This window comes from Ranitomeya imitator, chromosome 1, assembly GCF_032444005.1.
Source record: "Ranitomeya imitator isolate aRanImi1 chromosome 1, aRanImi1.pri, whole genome shotgun sequence".
Taxonomy (NCBI): domain Eukaryota; kingdom Metazoa; phylum Chordata; class Amphibia; order Anura; family Dendrobatidae; genus Ranitomeya; species Ranitomeya imitator.
This window is the reverse complement of record NC_091282.1, coordinates 958,580,522-958,593,003: the sequence shown is the minus strand read 5'-3', so window position 1 is coordinate 958,593,003 and position 12,482 is coordinate 958,580,522. Positions and strand designations below refer to the sequence as shown.

The 12,482-nt window shown below is 42.9% G+C and overlaps 1 protein-coding gene across 5 annotated transcripts in view; it reads right to left on the bottom strand.

Annotated features, from left to right (window-relative positions):
• SEC24D (SEC24 homolog D, COPII coat complex component) overlaps positions 1 to 11,824 on the bottom strand; it is a 155,510-nt gene extending 143,686 nt beyond the window's left edge. For 2 of the 5 annotated variants that reach the window (XM_069743751.1, XM_069743756.1), the window contains exon 1: positions 11,641 to 11,778. The gene's annotated coding sequence lies outside the window, so the exon portion shown is untranslated. Of the gene's footprint in view, positions 1 to 11,513; positions 11,532 to 11,609 lie in introns of those variants that run through there. The other 3 variants (XM_069743752.1, XM_069743753.1, XM_069743755.1) reach the window with 3 other exon arrangements.
• Between the last annotated feature and the right edge of the window lie 658 nt (positions 11,825 to 12,482).

The following is a 12,482-nucleotide window of genomic DNA, read 5'->3' as shown; positions in this document are numbered from 1 at the left end:
CCATCACCCAAAAGGAAGAAAAAACCTTTACCTCCTGGAACCACCATAGATAGGTTTGTGATAAGAACTAGCAGATTAGAAAAAGAGTTGATTGATGAAAAAATTGCCCAGTTTATTTATGCAACGAACTCTTCTTTCCGTCTGACTGAGAACCCACATTTCATTAATATGGTTCAGTCACTGAGACCAGGATACAGTCCACCCAGCAGAGCTGATGTTGCAGGGAAACTGCTGGATCAAGTGTATGATAGAGAAATGGAGCAATGTGCAACAGCTCTGGAGGGTAAAATTGTTAACCTAAGTATTGATGGGTGGCGTAATGTCCACAATGATCCTATTGTATGTGCTTGTATAACAACAGAAGAAGGTAAAGTCTTCCTTGCACAAACAACTGATACGTCAGGAAATGCACACACAGCAGAATACTTACAAGAAGTGGCAGTAAAAGCTATAACGACATGTGAACAAAAATTCAAATGTCTAGTACGCAGTTTGGTCACTGACAATGCTGCAAACGTATCCAAGATGAGAAGAGATTTAGAAGAGCAGGGAGGGAATACAAAGCTGCTAATAACATATGGTTGCAGTGCTCATTTGCTGCACCTCTTAGCCAAAGACTTAAGTGTTCCAGAAATAAAGGCTAATGTTGTTGAAATTGCTAAATACTTCTGTAATAATAATTTTGCTGCAGCAGCTCTGAAAAGGATGGATGGAACCAAGCTAACGCTCCCACAAGATGTTAGATGGAACTCTGTGGTGGACTGTTTTGAGCAGTATATCAAAAACTGGCCTATTCTGATGACACTTTGTGAAGAAAATCGAGATAAAATAGATGGCACTGTCACGGCCAAAATCCTCAACATTGGGCTTAAGAGAAATGTTGAACATATGCTGAGCTTCCTGAAACCCATCTCTCAAGCTTTAAACAAAATACAGAAAAATAGCTGTTTTATTGCGGATGCTGTTGAAATTTGGAAGGAACTGAGTGAACACTTAAAAACAGAACTACACATGGACAAAATTAAATTACAAGCAGTAAACAAACGAATGGGACAAGCACTGACTCCAGCTCATTTTTTGGCAAATATTGTCAATATCCAATATCAGGGTCAAAACCTAAGTGCTGAGGAAGAGGAGTTAGCTATGACATGGGTATCCAGCAATCATCCATCTTTAATGCCAACAATTAGAAACTTCAGAGCTAAGGGGGAACCATTCAAGAAATATATGTTTGCTGAAGATATTTTAAGGAAGGTCACACCAGTAAACTGGTGGAAGTCACTTAAGCGCTTGGATTTAGAGACTGTTCAAGTAATGATTTCACTTTTAACAGCAGTAGCTTCTTCTGCAGGCGTTGAAAGAATATTCTCTTCCTTTGGACTCATTCATTCTAAATTGAGAAATCGGTTGGGACCCAATAAAGCAGGAAAGCTTGTTTTTCTTTTCCAGATTATGAATAGGAGCAAAGAAGAAAATGATGATGAAGATGACGACAAGTGAGCTACAGAGGACAGCAGGGACAGTAGTATTTAAGTTTTTCATGTGTCGGCTGGGCTGACAGTCTAAGTTTCTTATAATATATATATATTTTGTTTAGCCAAATTAGTTAACAAACATGGATGTTTGTTTAAGCAAATAACTTATGCTGTAATGTTGTTATTGTTTCAGTTGAATAAATCTATTTAAATTGTTATTAAGGTCAGGATTATTTTTCTCCTTCCTAAGTACAACAGAATAGTGGTGTCCAAATATGAATGATTAACCCATTAAACTGGGGAGAAAAAAGTAATATAAAAAGTGATTCTAAAAATCTTCATCTACTTGCATGTTAAAGTAGCAAGAACTACTTTAGGTAGAAACTTTGATTTAAATCACTGATTTAAATCAAGCCTTACTGACTAGTGATTTAAATCGTGATTTAAATCTTGATTTAAATCAGTTAGATTTAAATCAAATCCACCCTGCCCACAAGTGACACCATTTTGGAAAGTAGACCATCTAAGGAACTTATCTAGATGTGTGGTGAGCACTTTGACCCACCAAGGGCTTCACAGAAGTTTATAATGCAGAGCCGTAAAAATAAAACAAAAATTTTTTCACACAAAAATTATTTTTTAGCCCCCAGTTTTGTATTTTCCCGAGGGTAACAGAAATTAGACCCCAAAATTTGTTGTCCAATTTGTCCTGAGTGCGCTGATACCCCATATGTGGGGGGGAACCACCGTTTGGGCGCATGGGAGGGCTCGGAAGGGAAGGAGCTCCATTTGGAATGCAGACTTAGATGGAATGGTCTGCAGGTGTCACATTGCGTTTGCAGAGCCCCTAATGTACCTAAACAGTAGAAACCCCCCACAATAGACACCATTTTGGAAACTAGACCCCCTAAGGAACTTATCTAGATGTGTTTTGAGAGCTTTGAACCCCCAAGTGTTTCACTACAGTTTGTAAAGCAGAGCCATGAAAATAAAAAAAAAAACTTTCCCCAAAAAATTATTTTTTAGCCCCCAGTTTTGTATTTTCCCGAGGGTAAGAGGAGAAATTCGACCCTAAAAGTTGTTGTCCAATTTGTCCTGAGTACGCTGATACCCCATATGTGGGGGGGAACCACCGTTTGTGTGCATGGGAGGGCTCGGAAGGGAAGGACTGCCATTTGGAATGCAGACTTAGATGGAATGGTCTGCAGGCGTCACATTGCGTTTGCAGAGCCCCTGATGTGACTAAACAGTAGAAACTCCCCATAAGTGACCCCATTTTGGAAACTAGACCCCGAAAGGAACTTATCTAGATGTGTGGTGAGCACTTTGAACCCCCAAGTGCTTCACAGAAGTTTATAACGCAGAGCCGTGAAAATAATAAATACGTTTTCTTTCCTCAAAAATAATTTTTTAACCCAGAATTTTTTATTTCCCCAAGGGTTACAGGAGAAATTGGACCCCAAAAGTTGTTGTCCAGTTTCTCCTGAGTACGCTGATACCCCATGTGTGGGGGTAAACCACTGTTTTGGCACACGTCGGGGCTCAGAAGGGAAGTAGTGACTTTTGAAATGCAGACTTTGATGGAATGGTCTGCGGGCGTCACGTTGCGTTTGCAGAGCCCCTGGTGTGCCTAAACAGTAGAAACCCCCCGCAAGTGACCCCATTTTGGAAACTAGACCTCCCAAGGAACTTATCTAGATATGTGGTGAGCACTTTGAACCCCCAAGTGCTTCACAGACGTTTACAACGCAGAGCCGTGAAAATAAAAAATCATTTTTCTTTCCTCAAAAATGATGTTTTAGCAAGCAATTTTTTATTTTCACAAGGGTAACAGGAGAAATTGGACCCCAGTAATTGTTGCGCAGTTTATCCTGAGTATGCTGGTACCCCATATATGGGGGTAAACTACTGATTGGGCACACGTCGGGGCTCGGAAGTGAGGGAGCACCACTTGACTTTTTGAATACAAGATTGGCTGGAATCAATGGTGGCGCCATGTTGCGTTTGGAGACCCCCTGATGTGCCTAAACAGTGGAAACCCCTCAATTCTAACTCCAACACACCCCTAACCCTCATCCCAACTGTAGCCATAACCCTAATCACAACCCTAACCCCAACACACCCCTAACCACAACCCTAACCCCAACACAACCCTAACCACAACCCTAATTCCAACCCAACCCTAACCCTAAGGCTATGTGCCCACGTTGCGGATTCGTGTGAGATTTTTCAGCACCATTTTTGAAAAATCCGCGGGTAAAAGGCACTGCGTTTTACCACGGATTTCCAGTGTTTTTTGTGCGGATTTCACCTGCGGATTCCTATTGAGGAACAGGTGTAAAACGCTGCGGAATCCGCACAAAGAATTGACATGCTGCGGAAAATACAACGTAGCGTTTCCGCACGGTATTTTCCGCACCATGGGCACAGCGGATTTGGTTTTCCATATGTTTACATGGTACTGTAAACCTGATGGAACACTGCTGCGGATCCGCAGCCAAATCCGCACCGTGTGCATATAGCCTAATTCTAAAGGTATGTGCACACACTGCGGAAAACTCTGCGGATCCGCAGCAGTTTCCCATGAGTTTACAGTTCAATGTAAACCTATGGGAAACAAAAATCGCTGTACACATGCTGCAGAAAAACTGCACGGAAACGCAGCGGTTTACATTCCGCAGCATGTCACTTCTTTCTGCGGATTCCGCAGCTGTTTTACAACTGCTCCAATAAAAAATCGCAGTTGTAAAACCGCAGTGAAATGCGCAGAAAAACCGCGGTAAATCCGCGATAAATCCACAGCGGTTTAGCACTGCGGATTTATCAAATCCACTGCGGAAAAATCCGCAGAGGACCAGAATACGTGTGCACATACCGTACCCTAACCCAAACCCTAGTTCTAACCCTAACCTTAGTGGAAAAAAAAAATTATTTATTTTATTATTGTCCCTACCTATGGGGGTGACAAAGGGGGGGGTCATTTACTGTTTTTTTTTTTATTTTGATCACTGTGATAGGTTTTATCACAGTGATCAAAATGTACATGGAACGAATCTGCCGGCCAGCATTTTGGAAGATGGCGGCACCCATGGAGAAGACGGACGGACCCCGGGAGGCTCGGTAAGTATGATGGGGTGGGGGGGAGCACGGGGGGGTGGATCGGAGCATGGGGGGGTGGATCAGATCATGGTGGGGTGGATCGGAGCACGGGGGGTGGATCGGAGTGCGGGGGGTGGATCGGAGTGCAGGGGGGTTGGATTGGAGCACGGGGGGTGGGATTGGAGCACGGGGGAGCGGACAGGAGGACGGGGAGCGGACCACAGATCGGAGGACTGGGGGGGAGATCGGTGGGGTGGGGGCACATCAGTGTTTCCAGCCATGGCCGATGATATTGCAGCATCGGCCATGGCTGGATTGTAATATTTCACCAGTTTTTTAGGTGAAATATTACAAATCGCTCTGATTGGCAGTTTCACTTTCAACAGCCAATCAGAGTGATCGTAGCCACGGGGGGTGAAGCCACCCCCCCAGGGCTGTACTACCACTCCCCCTGTCCCTGCAGATCGGGTGAAATTGGAGTTAACCCTTTCACCCGATCTGCAGGGACGCGATCTTTCCACGACGCCACATAGGCGTCATGGGTCGGATTGGCACCGACTTTCATGACGCCTACGTGGCGTCATGGGTCGGGAAGGGGTTAAGAGGCTCCTCTGTCCTCCACTCATTACCTGTAGTAATGGCACCTGTTTGAACTTGTTATCAGTATAAAAGACATCTGTCCACAACCAGAGTCACACTCCATACTCCACTATGGTGAAGGCCAAAGAGCTGTCGAAGGACACTAGAAAATTGTAACCCTGCACCAGGCTGGGAAGACTGAATCTGCAATAGGTAAGCAGCTTGGTGTGATGAAATCAACTGTGGGAGCAATAATAAGAAAATGGAAGACATACAAGACCACTGATAATCTCCCTCGAACTGGGGCTCCACGCAAGATCTCACCCCGTGGGGCCAAATGATGACAAGAACGGTGAGCAAAAATCCCATAACCACATGGGGGACAGAGTGAATGACCTGCATAGAGCAGGGACCACCGTAACAAAGGCTACCATCAGTAACACACTACGCCGCCAGGGACACAGATCCTGCAGTGCCAGTCGTGTCCCCCTGCTTAAGCCAGTACATGTCCGGGCCTGTCTGAAGTTTGCTAGAGAGCATTTGGATTATCCAAAAGAGTATTGCGAGAATGCCATATGGTCTGATGAAACCAAAGTAGAACTGTTTGGTAGAAGCAAAACTCGTCGTGTTTGGAGGAGACAGAATGTTGAGTTTTATCCAAAGAACACCATACCTACTGTGAAGCATGGGGATGGCAACATCATGCTTTGGGGCTGTTTCTCTGCAAAGGGACCAGGACGACTGATCCGCGTACATGAAAGAATGAATGGGGCCATGTATTGTGAGAATTTGAGTGCAAACCTCCTTCCAATTAGCAAGGGCATTGAAGATGAAACGTGGATGGGTCTTTCAGCATGATAATCATCCCAAGCACACCGCCAGGGCAACGAAGGAGTGGCTTCATAAGAAGCCTATGAAGGTCCTGGATTGGCCTGGCCTGTCTCCAGATCTCAGGCCCATGGAAATCCTTTAGAGGGAGTTGAAAGTCCACGCTGCCCAGCGACAGGCCCAAAACATCACTGCTCTAGAGGAGATCTGCATGGAGGAATGGGCCAACATATCACCAACACTGTGTGCCAACCTTGTGAAGACTTACAGAAAAAGTTTGACCTCTGTGATTGCCAAAAAAATATATATAACAAAATATTGAGATGAACTTTTGTTAATGACCAAATACTTATAGTCCACCATAATATGCAAAATAAATCTTGCAAAATCAGAAAAGGAAATTTTCTGGATTTGTTTTCTCATTTGACTCTCATAGTTATGGTCTACTTATGATGTCAATTACAGGCTTCTCTCATCTTTTTAAGTGGGAGAAATTGCACAATTGGTGGCTGACTAAATACTTTTTTTTCCCCCACTGTAGATATAAAATTGTGAAACCCACAATTGGTATCCAATATATCACTAGTATTGGCGCCTCAAGTTTCTCATTCCTGTCGGTCACATAGATGTTGTAAGAAGTTTACGCTCCACACAAACCTAAGGGGGTTACAACAATATCAGTTGAGTCCAACAGTGGATAGAAGATAAATGACATACAATGCAGTGTCCCTTTACAGGGGTTGTCAGAGAAAACTTGCTGATCGGTAGGTCTCCAACCTCTGGGGCCTGAACCAAGTGGCAGAATAGGGAATTTTTATCCTTGTTACTAAAAATGTTTGAATGATTTGACACTTTAACGCCACTCCATTTATTCTCTGTGGGGTGGCTGGAAACAGCCAACCAAGATGTTCAGCAGGCCCATAGGCAATTAATGGAGCAGCATGTGCCCAGCCTCTCTATTCTAACACGGATAACGGTGCCCCATTCTGCCCCCGGCCAATCATAAGTTATCCTGCGGATAGGTGATAACTTGCTTTCACTGGACAACCCCTTTACGATACAATCCACTAAGTATCCAAACAATGTCTGCAATATAAATGCAGCACAAAACTCAGCAATGTGTAAAGGCTCATTCAGACGTCCGTGCAAATGAATCCACAATGCACGGACTGGCCACGGCTCTACTGACCTGAGTGACAGCCTCAGAGACATGGTGCTGTCACGCTCCGGTCGGGAGAGTCGCGGACAGTCACTGCAGTCTGTCTCAATGGGCAATAAGTAGTATGCTGAAAACTGTCAACATGCAACCAGTACCCCATGTGTTATAGACCAACACCCCACCAAAAAAAGCAGAAGAGAGATGGATAAACAGATAGATGGGAAAAACGGGAAGCAGCACTCCAATAGTTACCAAAGGGTAAGGTGGACTTTATTTGGCCCACATATGGCGCGGCCACGTTTTGGCTCACAGGAGTCTTTCTCAAGTTCATGTGAGACCATGTGGGCCAAATAAAGTAACTATTGGAGAGCTGCTTCCCATCTTTATACTTCTCTATGTTTGGCAAATATACGGATAATTTGCTGGGGAGGCCTGAGCACCCACTGATCTAATGGTGGACTGTCCATTGTTTCTAAACTAGACAGATATAACAGACAGATGTATATGATAGATAGATAATAGATATAGATAGATGTATATGAGATAAATAATATGATAGATAGATAGATAGATAGATAATAGATATACCGTAAATAGATGTATATGATAGATACTAGATAGATAGAGAATAGATAGATAGATAGATAGATAGATAGATAGATAGATAGATAGATAGATAGATGATATGATAGATATAGATAGATAGAGATAGATAGATAGATAGATAGATAGATAGATAGATAGATAGATAGATAGATAGATAGATAGATAGATATGAGATAAATGATTGATAGATAGATATGGGATAGATAGATAGATGATATGATAGATACTAGATAGATAGAGAATAGATAGATAGATAAATAGATAGATGATATGATAGATATAGATAGATAGAGATAGATAGATAGATAGATAGATAGATAGATAGATAGATAGATAGATATGGGATAAATGATTGATAGATAGATATGAGATAGATAGATAGATAGATAGATAGATAGATAGATAGATAGATAGATATGGGATAGATAGATAGATAGATAGATAGATAGATAGATAAATAGATGATAGATAGATAGATAGATATGGGATAGATAGATAGATAGATAGATAGATAGATAGATAGATAGATAGATAGATAGATAGATATGAAATAAATGATAGATAGATATGGGATAGATAATAGATAGATAGATAGATAGATAGATAGATAGATAGATAGATAGATAATAGATAGATAGATAGATAGATAGATAGATAGATAATAGATAGATAGATAGATAGATAATAGATAGATAGATAGATAATAGATAGATACATAGATAGATAGATAGATAGATAGATAGATAGATAGATAGATAATAGATAGATAATAGATAGATAGATAGATAGATAATAGATAGATATGGGATAGATAGATAGATAGATAGATACATAGATAGATAGATAGATAGATAATAGATAGATAATAGATAGATAGATAGATAGATAGATAGATAGATAGATAGATAGATAATAGATAGATATGGGATAGATAGATAGATAGATAGATAGATAGATAGATAGATACATAGATAGATAGATAGATAATAGATAGATAATAGATAGATAGATAATAGATAGATAATAGATAGATAATAGATAGATATGGGATAGATAGATAGATAGATAGATAATAGATAGATATGGGATAGATAGATAGATAGATAGATAGATAGATAATAGATAGATAATAGATAGATAATAGATAGATAGATAGATAGATAGATAGATAGATAGATAGATAGATAGATAGATAGATAATAGATAGATAATAGATAGATATGGGATAGATAGATAGATAGATAGATAGATAGATAGATAGATAGATAGATAGATAGATAGATAGATAATAGATAGGGAGCGGAATAGGAGGCAAAACATATGATGTCATCCGAAGCTCCTACACAGAGAACAGTTGCAGTGTGAAGGTCAACGGAAGGAGGACAGCCTATTTCCAACAAAGTCGAGGAGTGAGACAGGGCTGCAGCCTCAGTCCAACGCTCTTTAACATCTACATCAACGAGCTGGCAGTGGCCCTAGAGTCCTCCTCAGCACCAGGACTCACCCTCCATGACACCCAGGTGAAATTTCTGCTGTATGCAGATGACCTCGTGCTGTTATCACCAACTGAGAAAGGCCTCCAAGATCATCTGAAAATCCTAGAGACCTTCAGCAGCACATGGGCACTGCCAATCAACGAGAAAAAAACTAATATCATGGTGTTCCAGAAAAGAAAGCAGAAACCCACTGGCAATCCTACCTTTATGATAGACAACCGTCCACTTACTGAAACCAACAGGTACACCTACCTGGGCCTAGAACTCAGCCAGTCAGGGAGCCTCAAGCTAGCCATAGAGTCACTAAAAGACAAGGCATCCAAAGCCTTCTATGCCATCAGAAGGCGTCTGTACCACCTCAAGGCACCAGTAACCGTATGGCTAAAAATTTTTGACTCCATCATTGCCCCAATTCTTCTATACGGTAGTGAGGTCTGGGGCCCAGTCTCATACCCAAACTGGTCAAAGTGGGACACTGGGCCGACAGAAATATTCCACCTAGAGTTCTGCAAGCATCTTCTCCAAGTCCATCGGAGCACATCAAATAGCGCCTGCCGAGCAGAGCTGGGCAGATTCCCACTACACATCGCAATAAAGAAGAAGGCGCTGTCATTCAAGGCTCATCTACAAAGTAGCAGTCCCAGCTCCTACCATCACAAAGCCTTACTACACCAGGAAGCCTCAGGAAGCCTCCCAAGGAAAAGTACCCAAAGCCAGTCTGACCAAGCCATCAACCCCCATGGCCTGACAAAAGGTGAAATCCAGAAAATGGTACACAAAGTCAAAGAGGAATATCTCAGCATCTGGAGGAACGACATAAACAAATCCCAGAAACTGACAATATACCGGAATCTACAGAGGGAGTACAAACTGGCCCCATATCTAGAGAAACTAGAAAACCCCAAAGATCGACAGATCCTGAGCCGGTACAGACTGAGCGCCCACAGCCTACTCATCGAATCCGGGCGGCACCGACAGAACTACAAGCCTCGAGAGAACAGACTCTGCCAGCAGTGCCCCCAGGAGGCCGTGGAGGATGAGGCCCACTTCCTGCTGAGGTGCCCCAAATACTCCGCAGTGAGGGACACTCACTTCAAGAGGCTGTCTGATCTCCTCCCAGATTTCACCTCCAAGGAGGAGGAAGAGAAACTGCCGATAATACTGGGGGAAGAGGAAAGTGCAGTGGCCGTAGCAGCGGAATATGTCAGTGCCTGCCACAGACTAAGAGGAGCCTGATATGTCATGGACTCCCGTACCCCAACACTGGACATATCCCTATCCCCCGACTAAAGAGCCCGATATGTCATGGACTCCTATACCCCACCCTGGAAACATCCCCTATCCTCTAAAAGGAATTTGATATTCCCTGGACCTCTATATGCCCCCCCTCCCCCACCCCCGTATTTTTACCATATGCTTTGGCAATGCTAACATGTACTTAGTCCTGCCAATAAAGCTCATTTGAATTTGAATTTGAATTTGATATGGGATAGATAGATAGATAGATAGATAGATACATAGATAGATACATAGATAATAGATAGATAATAGATAGATATGGGATAGATAGATAGATAGATAGATAGATAGATAGATAGATAGATAGATAGATAGATAATAGATAGATATGGGATAGATAGATAGATAGATAGATAGATAGATATGATAGATAGATACATAGATAGATAGATAATAGATAGATAGATAATAGATAGATATGGGATAGATAGATAGATAGATAGATAGATAGATAGATAGATACATAGATAGATAGATAATAGATAGATAATAGATAGATATGGGATAGATAGATAGATAGATAGATAGATAGATAGATACATAGATAGATAGATAGATAGATAGATAATAGATAGATAGATAGATGATAGATAGATAGATAGATAATAGATAGATAGATAGATAGATAGATAGATAGATAGATAATAGATAGATAGATAGATAGATAGATAGATAGATAGATAGATAATAGATAGATAGATAGATAGATAGATAGATAGATAGATAGATAATAGATAGATAGATAGATAGATAGATAGATAGATAGATAGATAGATAGATAGATAGGGGTTCGGTAGGTAGCCGGATGACAGGTGATGGCTGCCGGTCTCCGCCGCCGGCTGTAACTTCAGTACATGTCAGGACAGGCTGAGGCTCCGTATGGTTATCGCCCATAGCCGCCTCCTGTCACATGTGCCACAGGTTATGTCACGATACAGTACGATAATGCCAGTGTGACACCTGCGCCGTTACCTGTGCTCACTGTGACCCTGCTCCCACTACCCCCAGGCACACAGGAGTCTCCCGCACACACCCCGGTGACCCCCGCTGCCCCCATGTGAGCCTCACATAGTAGTGTGTGTGCCCGGTGAGTAGTTACCAGTCCTGGCAGTGACGTCCCCGCGGGCAGCCCGGTTCTAGTTGTGGAGAACTTGTAGCGGAGCCGGCAGTCCAGGGAGGAGGGGAGCGAGCTCTGCCACGTCAGACTGCCACAGCTGGAGCGGCCGCGCGTCCCCGCTGGCCTCTCAGCCTGACAGGAGCGCGCCGCCATGTTCCCCTACGCTGTGTCGGGAGCGCGCCGCCATGTTCCCCTACGCTGTGTCGGGAGCGCGCCGCCATGTTCCCCTACGCTGTGTCGGGAGCGCGCCCCACGTCACCTGAGGAGGATGCGCGAGTAGCGGAGTCGTGGCGGCTCATCTGTGGAGAGAGCCGGTCTGTGGAGGCAGGAGAGGCAGAAGCCGGTTCTCCCGCGCTGCCAAGATGCGTTTTATAGTGAGAAGATGTTTTTCTGTCGGCATAGCCGTATGAGGGCTTGTTTGTTGCTGACAAGTTGTGGCTTTGCATGACTCCATTCACTTTAACATAAAATGCTATACCCAATTATGTTGCTCAGGTTCCGCTTATATGGCGGTCACTATAGGGTGAAACTGACCTGGGCATGCCTTCTGCCAGGCGGTACGCGTGTGGCCGTACCAGATTGTATATTTATACATTTGTGTCGCCATTTTCTCTCATGTTTTCATCTACAGAGCTGCGTAAGAATCTGATTTTTGTGGGGCGAGCTATAGTTTTTATTTCTACCATTTTGGGCACATACACAATTTTGATGACTTTAGTCCATGTTGCTTCCTCTGTCATCCCGTTGACATCTCCGCAGTGTGATCGCGGGGTGCTGATAGGTTGCCATGGTAACTGGAGGACTAAAAATCGCCTCCATATCTG